The sequence below is a fragment of the Periplaneta americana genome, chromosome 17 (assembly GCF_040183065.1).
Source record: "Periplaneta americana isolate PAMFEO1 chromosome 17, P.americana_PAMFEO1_priV1, whole genome shotgun sequence".
NCBI classification, from domain to species: Eukaryota; Metazoa; Arthropoda; class Insecta; order Blattodea; family Blattidae; genus Periplaneta; species Periplaneta americana.
Window position 1 is genome coordinate 35,045,598 of NC_091133.1, and position 13,571 is coordinate 35,059,168.

The window sequence follows — 13,571 nt, forward strand, 5'->3', positions numbered from 1 at the left end:
TCCGCCGATTATAAAGAAATCTGACTGGTTATTTACCGCCTACCATAGAGGATCAGTTTGGTGATGACTTTTGTTTTTACCAGCATGGCAACGCTCCATGTCATAAAGCATTGTTTGTAGGAAAATGGTATGGAGACAATAACGTTCAGGAAATGAGCTGTACGACCCTGAGTCCTGATCTAAATCCTATAGAACACCTCTGGAGTGAATTCGAACATACACTTCGCTCCAGACCTCAACGTCCACGTCATTACCTGCTCTGGTTGCAGCTTCGCAATAAGAATGGCAGCCATTTCTTCACAGACGTTGAGACACCTACTGGAAGGTTTCCTTGCTAGAATTACTGCCCTCATAAAGGCAAAGAGTGAAGAGTGTCGAGAGAAAAATGTGAGTATGATTTTGGTAAGTGTGTCAATACTTTTTATCAGGTAGTATATGCTTATTATAGTCGAAAAGGCATACGGACTATTCCTTTACTCTCTTTTTCTTTCTGAGTTTCGTCGCTGTTCATTTTCATTACAGCGATGGGACCTGAATAACGAGCAAATAATTAACTTTTTTTTTCAATTTCTTATCTCTAATTGATTTAGGAACTCCACGTTTGTTCATTTTAGTATGCGAACACAATCGGTTCGTCTTTCAGCACTGTTGTCAGCTCTGGGGAGTTCAAAATTTACCCATCCAAAGTTCTGTCTTTATTTATAATTGGTTCTGCTAAATGTAAGACAATATCTGCTGTCTTGTTTGGTGTAGTCAATGATCATTCAAGTTTAGTGTAAACCACAAAGAACCACAGATATCCAGTTGTAGATTCACTCAAAATTTGTATGCTTTTAGTGGCAAGTACTGTTTTAAAAATTATCTTCCCTTCTGAAATGTCGGAGATTCGTCCAGGGGACAGAGACTTTAGAATTTCTTGTTCAGATGGGTACAATGTCGTATAGTTTAGAAGGTCCTGTATAACTATTCTTCTTACAGTTGTCAGCAAAAGAAGGAATTTACATATTAGTTCGAATGTCATCAAACCCTGGAGTAAATATTTTTTTGGTGGAGAAATATGTCCTTATTGTCGGTTTGTCCATTGTTCACCATAAACAACGCAAAACATACAGTCCTTCCAAACATGAATGCGGCACTGGAATATTTTAAGTCCCAGATATAAGACACTGTGCATGATCGGAAACTCGGAACACAGATACTTAGGGCAACAAGGGGAGATTTCTTACTAGACATATTTCTTTTAAGACTTTCAGGAATAGTCGCAGATATTGGAGTGATTCCAGGTATGCTATTAGTGACGCGAACAGCTTCGACATGAATCCCAAATTCCACCAATCACTCCAGACGACTTCCTATTTGATCAACAGGAAGTTGACCGCATCATAAAAATGCAACAAGACAAAAAAGCTCCAGGAATTGATAGCATATCTGCAAACATTATAAAGCACATACATTTAACAAACCCAACACTCTTCGTTAAACTGTTCAATAAATGTTTAAAAGTTTTAACTTTTCCAGATCTGTGGAAAACTGCAGTCGTGGAAGTGATACCAAAACCAGGCATTAACAAGAACAAACATACAACAAATACTTTACGTCCCATCAGTCTAGTTCCTGTAATGGGAAAAATACTTGAAAAACTTATGATAGACCGCATCATGTATCACCTTTATAGCAACAAATATCTCAGCAGCAACCAATATGGTTTCACTCCCAACAAATTAACAGAAGATGCTGTCTGCTCCGTTGTTACGTGGGTGAAAAACCTGTTTATGATGAAACAAGTTGGTCTTACAATATCATTAGATTCAATGTAGTCCCACACGACATATTGTTGGTTAAACTACAATCAACGGGGTTTGTCTTCAGAGTACTCCAGTGGATCAAAGAATTATTTTTAATTTGTCGCAATGAGAGAGTACGGGTGGGGGAGGAATTAACGAGCCCAATAGAAATTACTTCCGGAATCCCACAGTAGAGTGTCTTGGAGTCCCTTTTATTCCTGGCTTTTGTAAATGATCTGCCAGTTATCATCTTGTCCGGGGTTCGTTTATTCGCGGACGATTGTATAGTATACAGAGAAATAAAAAGTTATGAAGATACTACTCTTCTTCAGAATGACCTCAATAGAATAAACGATAGGGCAATGACCAACAAAATGAAAATAAATTCTCTAAAGAGCAAAGCCATTAGCTTTACAAGAAGAATAAATAAAATAATCGCATCGTATACTTTACGTGGTGAAATCATTCCGAAAGTTAACAAATGTAAATACCTAGGAATAACATTTAGCAGCGATCTCGCAGAGGGAACACGTTACTGACACAGCGGGAAAAGCGTGGAGAGCGTTACACCTTGTGATGAGGTACTAAGAAAAGGCTCTGATAAATCCATAGAGATTGCATATAAGTCACTAGTTCGCCCAGTAATGGAATATGGTGCTGCATGTTGGTATCCTTACAGATTAGAACATAATAAGACATTGGAAATGATTCTAAAATAGGCTCTCAAGCATTGTCGTAATAATTCAGTATTATAATGGGACACACTCACGGACAGGAGAACGCGAATTCGACTATGCGCAATGTTCAAAACATACAGAGATGAGCCTACCTGGAGAAAAATAAAAAATAGGTTTCAGCCGCGAAATTACTCTTCACGGAACGACCACGCACATAAAGTGAGGAAATGAAGACAGAGGACGGACACTGGAAAGTTTTCTTTTCTCAATCGTACTTTCAAGAACTGGAATGCTTTACCTGCAGACTTACTAAAGGCTTTACCAATAACCAAAAATGTATTTAAAATGAGGTTAAAGACTTTACTAATAGGTAGTAGTATATTACGCATACTATTTAATTGATGTTTTGTTATTTGAAGTGTTGTATGAGTGAAGTGTGTTGTGTCAGTGAAGTGTGTTTGCGTCAGTGAAGTTTTATAGTTTATAGTGGTAGTGCAAAATATTTGGACAGTGAAATGTTTTTGAAGTGTTAGTGAAATCAGGATAGTGTCAGTGAAATGTGTCGTAGTTCCAGTGCAGTGAGTGAGTTGATAGTGAAATGAACGTAGTGCTGAAATGTACTTGTGCATGTGTGAACATATCATACTGGTGGATTTTAGTTTGAACTTAGGGTTAAGATACAAATTAGATTTACTTTAAATGTTATTTTAAGTGATCATGCTTCATTTAATTTAGGATGTTCCTTGTTAATATTATTATATTATTGTTATTATTAGTATTATTATTATTATTTATTTATTTATTAGTCGTAGTATTATTAATTGTATTTATTATTAATTGTCATTATTGAGTGTAATTAGTTACCACTGCCACCGGGTATTTACCTATATGTAGCGTGAATAAATACTTACTTCGCCTAATTATGTTATTTAAATTCTTTCTGTTTGGTTTGTTGTTGAAACTCATTCCGAAACTCTCTTGAAAAACTGAATAATAAAGTGTAAATATGTTCTTATGTAATGTATATATAGGGTGAAAGTGAAATAACCTTGCAGCTTGAGAAGAGGCAATAGGGTACATTGAAATTAATAGAAAACCTATATTAGTGTTGTGATTAAATGCACGGTTAATTATAAAATTGAGTTGGAAGTGTGGTAACATCGCCGCTAACACAAAGATCTTTCTTGTCGTAAGAGTTCAACGAACTAAGATGACAACGACCTTCTTCATTTGTAGTATTGTTATTGTTCTGACTTAATACAAGCCTTGATAATTCTTCTCTTTCAGAACATAATGGTGCCATTCATCATCAACAGCAACTCAAATATAAGTTACTGCTGTGCTATTTTACATTAAAATATGTTTCGGAGTCCTGTGTTTATCATACATTGTCGGATTATACTAATTTCCAAGATTTGAAATATATTTGTTTTCATTTTTCCTAGCAATATGATCAAATATGTTTGAAACTATTCCAATATATTCAGGTATAGTTAATATTTCAAGGTCATCCTGCATTTGAATTTGAGTTGTATAAAAATCATATCCACCGATAATTCATAATGCCTTGTTTTGGACAACCTGCAAGTGATGCATAATAGTTCAGGAAGCAAATCCCCATGCGAAAGCTGCATATGTCATTTGCCTGCATATGTACACTTTGCATAATTTCATTTTACATTTCAAGGAAAAATTTACACTTAATAGAAGTGGCATATTAAGTTGTTTCAGACGATTTAGTACTGTATACTTATTTGTTAATATACGATCTTTCCAATTTAGATGTGGATGAAGAAGAATGCCCAAATATTTACTTTAGTGTACATATGCTATTCTAAATTTATGGAGAATTAGCAGTGGTGGTGGCATTGGTCGACATTTAGTAAAGATAACAGAATTTGACTTCGTGTTATTTATTTTAATCCTACAGGATTTTGCCCACTTATCTATTAACTGAAGATGTTGCTGTACAACTCTATATGCAGATAGTATATTTATTTTTCGGCTAAAGATGACAGTGTCATCAGCATGCATTGCCAATTGGGTGGTATTATGATGAGGAACATCTTATGTTTATAAATTGTAAGCGTGGGAGTCATCACTGAATCTTGAGGAACACTTGAACATATGTTCAATTGGAGAGTATGCCTAACATATTCTGACAATGAATTTAAGATTAGAGAGAAAAGAAATTATGGATATGAGATTATCCGGAATTTGTAGAAGGATGAGCTTTGATATGAGACCATTGTGCCAGACTGTATCTTATGCTTTCTCAATGTCTAAAAAGGTAACTCATTATACTATATCAATAGCGAAAACCTCTGGTGTCAGTTGATGTACTGTAGACCTGTTCGACATAAATCCAAATTGTTCATCAGGGATAATGTGTCGAGATAAGATGTGTTCAGAGAGTGTGTTAAGTATAATTCTTTCATATATTTTCGTCATAGTATTTAGTAAGCTAATTGGTCAATTATTGGTAACAAGTTGTGGTGATTTTCCAAGCTTAGGAAAAATAATAATAGTTGTTTCCTTCCATATTTGTGGCAAGTAGAGGAATTGTAGAGCAAGATTTATAAGGTTGGTTAAATGTGCAATTATATTAACAAGAATATTCTGTAACATGTGATTCGTGATACCATCTGGGTCAGGAGCCTTGTTAGAATTGGATTTTTTAATATATCTGCAAACTTCTGAAATAGTGGCAGGCTGAATCTGGATTACATGCTGTTTCCGTTTGAAATCATTTACTGATCTTTGTATTGAGCGATGGTATTTTTATAGTGATGGTAAGACTGATGAGCCTTGAAGACATTCTCAAATTCATCTGCTTTAACACCTGCGTTTTCATCGTCAGAGTATAAAAGGCCGGCACTGCTTTAAATTGGGAAATTAGCATATTCTTTGGATTTTGTAAGTCTACGACTTATTTTCCAGGGCATATTGTACTCCTGTGTTAATTTAACAAGACCATCTTCAAACTTAGTTGCCCTAATATATAAAAGTTGCTTTTGAATTTATTGTTCTTGTGACTTGATTTAATTTTGTTTTATCTGCAGGATCGCGATATAGTTGCCATCTTTTACGAAGTTGTTTCTTCTGTAGGATTAATGCATCAATATCTGGTGATGTTATGTTTAATTGGTTAAAGAGCTTGAAATTTTGCCGACTGTAATGTTTCAGTCGGGCATTCCACGTGAAAATCTAGTTTCCCTGTAGTAATAATATTTGGTTTTGGTATGTGGATGTCAGACATATATTTTCGGAAGTAATCCCATCGGATGACATGCCTAATTCTTGTTTTATGATTTCTTTTTCTAATGTAAAATCTAATCGGAGAAGAACAATAAAATATGATCTGAATTTAATTCATCATGAGTTTGAATTTCCTTTACTGTTAATTTAGGAGAATGAATTAAAAATCAATAATATCTGGTGCATGATGACTATTTGTAGGGAAATACGTTGAAGTGTCTGATTCAGTAACCACGTAAAGAAATTTATCAGAGTGCTTCTAAAATTCTGCCGTTGGATGTTATAATCCGTGATTTCCGCTGATTGCGTTTTGAATTCCAGTTCCCTCCTACTAGGAACGAAGGTTTTAATGATGTTAGTGCCTTCAAGTCTTCTGACACTTTTTTGCTTGCTTGTTGGTATATGGTAGCAATAAGAAATTCTTGTTTGTTGATTGTAGTAATAATAATTTTAGCCTGAAGATTTTTTAATTTGGGAGGTGCAACTTCTATATGAGGTAGTGTGGATTTTAATACTACTGCAGTACCGCCAAAAACTTGTGTTGGTCCTGGTGTATGGTATATGCGATACCCTGGAATATGCCAATTATATTTTTGAGGACGACGTGTTTCACATACTAATGCAATATCAATCTCATAGCGTTGAAGCAAGTTTGTAAAGAGGAGATAATCACTATAAATACCATTAGCATTATGTGTAATTATATTAAACGAATTACTAGGCATTTTAGTTAAAAAGATTAGCTATAATATCAATAAAACATGCACAGATATGATATGTTTAACATCCTCAAAATCTGTAGCAGTGGCTTCTTCATTGTTGTTATGACGTTGGAAACCAGGAATTCCCGAGGCTCTTGGCCGTAATTTAGAAAATGAAGTTGTTGGTGGTCAGGTTTTTGTGCAGACTGTCGATTCTCTTGCCTTTTTGTATATCAAGATTTTTGCACAGTTTCTAAAATTTACTGGATTCTCTTCTCCACAATTTGCTCATGTAGCCGGAATGTTAATAGGTTTCTTTCAGTTTCTGGTATTATGATCCGCTCTACATTTAACACATTTGGGTGGTAAACTGCACATTTGTGCCTTGTGACCGAGGGCTTGGCACCTGAAGCATTGAAGTAATAAATTGTTAATTTTGCAGCTTTCAATTGATATTTTAATGTGCTCAGTGCATGTCAAAAGCTGCAATTTTTGTGTCATTTCTGGCGTGCGTGGAATATTAAGCACCCTTAGTAGAAGAGGTGAAGGTTACTTATGTCCCGACCATGATATGAGACATAGACCAGTTTTATACTAATCCTAAGCATCTTTAGCATGACTTGTTCCTTGTGAGCCGTTCCGAACACCGACCTCCACTCCTAAGAGCGCCAGTCCTTATATACTCGTCAGTCAAGGCCAACTGACAATTAACAATAGATATCTCAGTCAAGACAACCTCATAAACTATCCTGTCAACTGAATAATCTACATTGCGTTCGTAGCTCGGCCAAACCCTTCCGCGGAGGCTTTGGACTGGATGAAGATTGGCGCGCCTGCCGCCAGAGTTACACGTAAACGACCGGCAAGTCATGGGTACGGAACACTAACTATTCTACTAACAATAGACTTACCTGCATTAAAACAGATGTTGAAAGTGATGACCTTCAACTCGAACACATTCCCTATATGTCCGAAAACAACTCTGGTTCACTCGCAAAAGTTCATGTTGACAAATTGCCTGTATTTCTATCGTGATGTTGTCCTTCAATTCTTGTAACGTAGGCCTATGCGGATTTGATGCGCACACTTTATTTTTTAACGTTCCCAATAAATAAAAATCGCATGGAGATAGATCAGAGGAACGAGATGGCCACAATACTCGACTAATTATTCTATCACCAAACATACTTCGTAATGCATGCTTAGAATTCGCAGCAGTGTGCGCTGTAGCTGAATCCTGCTGAAACCAGCCACTCAAGAGTTCATTTCTTGTTAGTTGCAGAAAAAAAAATTATTTAAAATTGAAGTTACATCAACGTGTGAATCAACTATTGTGTCGAAAAATATGGGACCGATAATATTCTACTCGCACTCTCTGCACACCAAACCCAACCTTTGCAGCGTGCTGAGGAACTTCATGAATAATATGGAGATTTTCGGTAGCCCAGTATATATTGTTCTGAGTATTAACGTGACCGTGAAAATGAAGCCATGCTTCGTCAATGAAGAAAGTTAAAAGTGGGCCAACGTCGTCATTATGAACGGACTGCACAAACCAATTGCAGTAATTAATCCTACTTACAAGATCTTGTGGTTGTAAAGCATGAACTACAGTTACTCTGTACGGCTTAAGTTTCAGAAGTTTCGTTGCCACAAAAGCTGACGTCTTGGAAATGTTAACCTTTTGTGCTAAACGTCGCAGTGATTTGCGGGGTGAGTGCTCTAACAGGGGCCCCTACTTCATCGAGCTTCTCTTCTGTCAGTACACGGCGTTGTTGAACACGTTTCTTGTTCAAAAAAGATCCTGTAATTCTGGCTTTATTCACAAGATCATGAATAGTTGACCTGCTAGGAATTCGAACACCTGAAAACGGATGTTTAAATTCTCTCCGACATCTTCTTGCAGAAGAGTATTTCACATACGCATCATAGAGCAAAATCCGTTGTTCTAAAGTGTACTCAACTATTATTAATAGACACTTTATCACCACGAGACAACACAATTTTGCTCACAATACGAGCATAGACGTCTTTCCCTCACGACAGATCCAACTCGACTGACTGGCGCGTCAGCGGTAGCTACAGCGCTACTCTGGCGGCAGGTGCGCCAATGTTCACCCAGTCCAAGGCCGCCGCGGAACTGTCCGGCCGGTCTATGCACGCAGCTGTATCTTGCCATGCTCTGTCCAAAACTACTTCCGACCTGGCAAATGGCGCTCTTAGCATGTTACCTTGGCAACTATTCAAATCAACCAATCATGAGAGACGCGTAACCATTGTAACGGGACGGTGCTGCAGTGTCTATGTTTACAAGCTGCACGTGAATACCACGGCCTAGTGGTGAATACAGTGCCCGGAATGACTTTGAGTTGGCTGGTTAGCGCATGCTTTGTATGAATTAAAACTACTATTTAGTTGTATTATTTTTTAATGTATCGATAATTATTGTGTTTAAATTATATTACACGTATTATCCTTGTTGTTATTGGTGGAGTGTATGACTAGTGTGCGTTTTCTTGTTTCTGGGAGAGTTTCTAAACAGGTGACTTGTGCAATGTCGGAAGGAAGAAAAGGCAGGCGGAGAACAAAGACCATAGGACAAGGTGGCTCGATAAAGAGTCAAGCGCGAGAGATGGTGTGTAATGTAAGAGAGTATTTTGAGAGGGAAAAAGATAATGGCGGGCCTCTTTTACCTTTGATGCAAGTCGTAATGAGAACTCCTGCCTGTGTTAAAATTGATAACAAATCTGATATTGCTATGGGAAAAGAAAAAGACCGTGTAGATTTTTAATCGTAAATATTTTTACAGTTTACATTATTTTTTCAACGCCTTTCTAAAACTGCCACTCATAAAAATAAAGGATTCGTATTAAATTTAAACCTGTTTTCACAGTTTATAGTCCTTTCGACGCTTTTCTAACGGTAATACATTGAAGACTACTGCTGCTGCTGCTGCTGCTGCTGCTACTCCTACTACTACTGCTACTACTACTACTAGGCTACTACTACTACTACTACTACTAATAATAATAATAATAATAATAATAATAATAATAATAAGTCCACACCTGTGGAGTAATGGTCAGCGCGTCTGGCTGCGAAACCAGGTGGCCCGGGTTCGATTCCCGGTCGGGGCAAGTTACCTGGTTGAGGTTTTTCCGGGGTTTTCCCTCAGCCCAATATGAGCAAATGCTGGGTAACTTTCGGTGCTGGACCCCGGACTCATTTCACCGGCATTATCACCTTCATCTCATTCAGACGCTAAATAACCAAATATGTTGATAAAGCGTCGTAAAATAACCTACTAAAATAAAATAATAATAATAATAATAATAATAATAATAATAATAATAATAATAACAGACTAATAAAAATAATAATGCACACCAATTTTAATGCCTAGTGTTCAACAAATTGATTAGAAATATGTGTTCATGTCAGCCGTTCATTACTGCACTCTATCGGCAGCGTGTTCGCTTACACGAAAGACGGGCAACATGACAACACTGCTCCCCCTTCTCTGTAAGCTGTCAAGTCGGAAGCATAGACTTACAAAATACTAAATAACCGCTAGACCGCTCACTGGCGCTAGTGTTATGCTCCCAAATTGAACAGCCGACGAGCGGCCATTTGTTTGGTTGAGCTGAATAAGTATGGTTCGTTCATGTGCTGTTTTTAATTGCAGCAATACACACGGATGTAAAGATAAAGAAGGAAGGAATGTTATTTTTCACTGGTTAGTTAATCTTTCATTTCTACGACGATTTTTGCTCCATATTATGTTACAGAAGAAAAACTATTGTACTTAAACGACTGTATTAAGCTTCGAGTTTCCTCTGAGTAAAGATTCCCTTAACTGAAAGTGGAAAGGTGCAATCCGCAGAGAGATTTTCTACTCTACAACGAATCATACAATATGTTCAACTACTTTGAAACTATGTTATTACCATATAAATTATTATTGTCCTTCATCCGCTCCATATCCATTTTCTTCAAACAGATAATTATTCGCCGAATTTAAAGATACAGAAACTGTATGAGTTAATTTTTTTTAATATGACTGATTGAAAGTAATTCTTGTTTTAGTTACGGATTAATTAAACAGTTTCTTATCTTACTAGGTAGGCCTACTGCTACTGCTACTACTATGACTAATTACTGCTCCTGCTACTACTACTACTACTACTACTACTACTACTACTACTACTACTACTAATAATAATAATAATAATAATAATAATAATAATAATAATAATAATGCTTTTTTCGATTCCATACTGCAGTTTAACCTATAGATTAAATTAAAAAGTAGACATTAATTCTTTTATTAACCCTGGTTATGAATATTCCCATTCAGAATTCCTATGAAAATGATGCAAGCCTGACAGCCAGAGTTGCCGGGTATCCCAATTTAGGCGGGATTCTCCCAATTTTCTGGATGAATCCCGATAAAGCAAGTTGCGATTGATAAAAATCCCGATTTGAGAGATAATAACCTAGAATGTAATTTAAACAAATTAGTCTGCATTCCCTATTATCTGATATTTTTATTCATATATTGACTCAAATGGTAACATAGTAAACACAGAGGTAACCCGCGGAAATTTAATAAGTCTATGAGGTAGCCCAGCTGATTGCCGTAAGGCAACTCTACTCGCAAGATAATGGTTCCCCTAGTTCTACCGCATTGTTGGTTAATCCGTTTCGGTACCTAAACAGGGTGTTTAAAAAATACGGGGCATAATTTCAGGTATGTATTTCCCACATGTAGACAATCAAAATAGTTCATTACAACATGTGTCCGGAAATGCTTCATTTCCGAGTTATGGCCTTCACAACATTGAAATTCATCGGAACGTTTTTCTTTCCGCAGGTCGTTGTCACTACAGAAGATGTTCAAAATGTCCATCTCCTGCTTGAATATAGACCTCACATCGATGTCTCATTGACCTGCGAACACGATCCCAAACTCAAGGAGTATTGCGTATGTCCTCAGAACATGCCACAATTCGATTCCGAAGGTCATTTCAAATCAGGAGACGAATAAATCAATGATTTTAAATCGCCCCACAAGTAGAAATCGAGAGGGTTCAGATCAGGTGAGCGTGGAGGCCAAGCAATTGGGCCACCTCTACCTATCCATCGAGTTAAATTTTCCATACTCACAAAGACGGTAATGGAGACGTACAAATGTCTTCCGATCTGGATATTGTCGCTGTGGGTACCTCTCCTGGTACAAACGACGAGCCAGCGCAGCATTGCCGTCCGCCTTACCGTACATGAAGTGTATCTCTGCCAGCTCTTGATTTGAATACATGTCGCACAGTCTAACGCCAGTGTGTCCTTCGTATTTTAGTGTTTCACAAGGAGACGAATATTACATTAAAAGCACGTGAACACTACTTTGCAGAAAACAACTATAAATCTTATGATAAAGTGATGATAAGTCTAATGTCTTAAGTTAGCTTCTGATATCCCGATTTCCCTCGCAGAAAACCTAGCAACTTTGCTGACAGCAGAAACACGTTATTAAAGGTATATTAGATAGGAAGCAGCCTATTGTTCCTGTAAATAAAAACATTAACTTTCGGATACGCAATACAACACGTATTTAAATAGCGGTTTCGAAATCCCGCGCGTTTTCTTCCAAAGATATGGCGGCTTTCCGCTGCTTCAATCTGGGAACATATTTCTCACTTCTCCGCTACGGCGTGGAAGGGGCTCGGTCGGAAGTAGTTTTGGTCAAGGTATACGTACCAAGCCTTGTAAAACTTTCTCATAGTTTGCATTAATATCGAGCTTCTTAATGAGGGATCGACGGGAAAGGAGAGCGATTCTGACGTCACAAGATTGCTGAGCGCGCAAAAGGAATGTTGAAAATTCGAATATTTCAAAGCAATACCATTCCTAAAGATTTAGACTTTAGAACAAAATAGGGTAATTATGTGCAAAGGATAAGATAAATTCAATCCTGATACAAGCAAAGTGTATTCTGATAAATTTCAAGGTGACGATATTGTTCTTGATTTTCGAGCAGCATTAATGAAAATAAAGCCTAAACAACCGAGAATTTTAAAGCCTATAGGTAAGTTTAAATAAATCACGTAGACCTAACCTACATTAATACCAGTTTTGCATAATTAGATTAAGTTCATCTATGTTAACCTTCACATTATTTTCTTTCTTTTGTAATCTCTGCTGGGTCGTACATAACTTACAATTAACAAAACAATCATGCTAGTTATACTAACAGTCGCATACGAAAGGGGTGGAGGGTTAACGACTGATACTAGTGATGTTATTTCACTGTAATTCTCATGATATTGGTTTCATATTAACGATTTATAACATTTTGTCCTTATGGCATAGTCAGTGGATTAATCATAAAAGCCTCCAGTGACAATTCATTGTTGAGTTATAGTGATTATTGTAAACGAACGTGTAGTTGACATTTCATTACTGATACATGCCCCTTTTCCAAACTTTAGAACGAGATATTAAAAAACATTCAATGTTAATTTTTTTATAAACACAATACTGGAAAATAGCAGACGAAAACGGACGGCACACACTGAGAGCAGACGAATCTATACTAATCATAAATCTGTGGCCGAAATTTTTCTGGTAATTTTCGATTTTCCAAAAATAATTGGTCCTAACATATATAATTAACCACCCTGAAACAGAAAATCGCTTTTTTGACATTTTTGTTTGTATGTCTGTCTGTCTGTATGTTTGTTACCTTTTCACGCGATAATGGCTGAACGGATTTCAATGAAAATTGGAATATAAATTAAGTTCGTTGTAACTTATATTTTAGGCTATATGGCATTCAAAATACATTATTTAAAAAGGAGGTTATAAGGCGGTCTGAATTAAATAAATCGAAATATCTCGCTTATTATTGATTTTTGTGAAAAATGTTACATAAAAAACGTTTCTTTAAACATAATTTTCGATAAGTGTTATTCCTTGAAAAATTTTGATAGGATTGATATTTAATGAGATAAATGAGTTTCAAAATTAAAATAACTGCCATCTAAGTCCGTGTAATGAATTAAAAAACAAATGACTTCGTCTATAAGGGGCCTTGGACAGCAACAATCGAAAGCTATGAAAGATAGCCTACAGAGAATGTTTCTGTTTGTATG

General features: G+C 36.6%; 1 protein-coding gene across 11 annotated transcripts in view; it reads left to right on the forward strand.

The window, feature by feature from the left end:
- Nucleotides 1-13,571, forward strand: part of LOC138693211 (uncharacterized) — a 693,974-nt gene that overhangs the window by 612,568 nt on the left and 67,835 nt on the right. The window contains exon 3 of one of the 11 annotated variants that reach the window (XR_011330243.1): nt 121-387. The exons of the other annotated variants lie outside the window; for them this stretch is intronic. The gene's annotated coding sequence lies outside the window, so the exon portion shown is untranslated. The remainder of the gene's footprint in view (nt 1-120; nt 388-13,571) is intronic. 11 annotated transcript variants of the gene reach the window in all.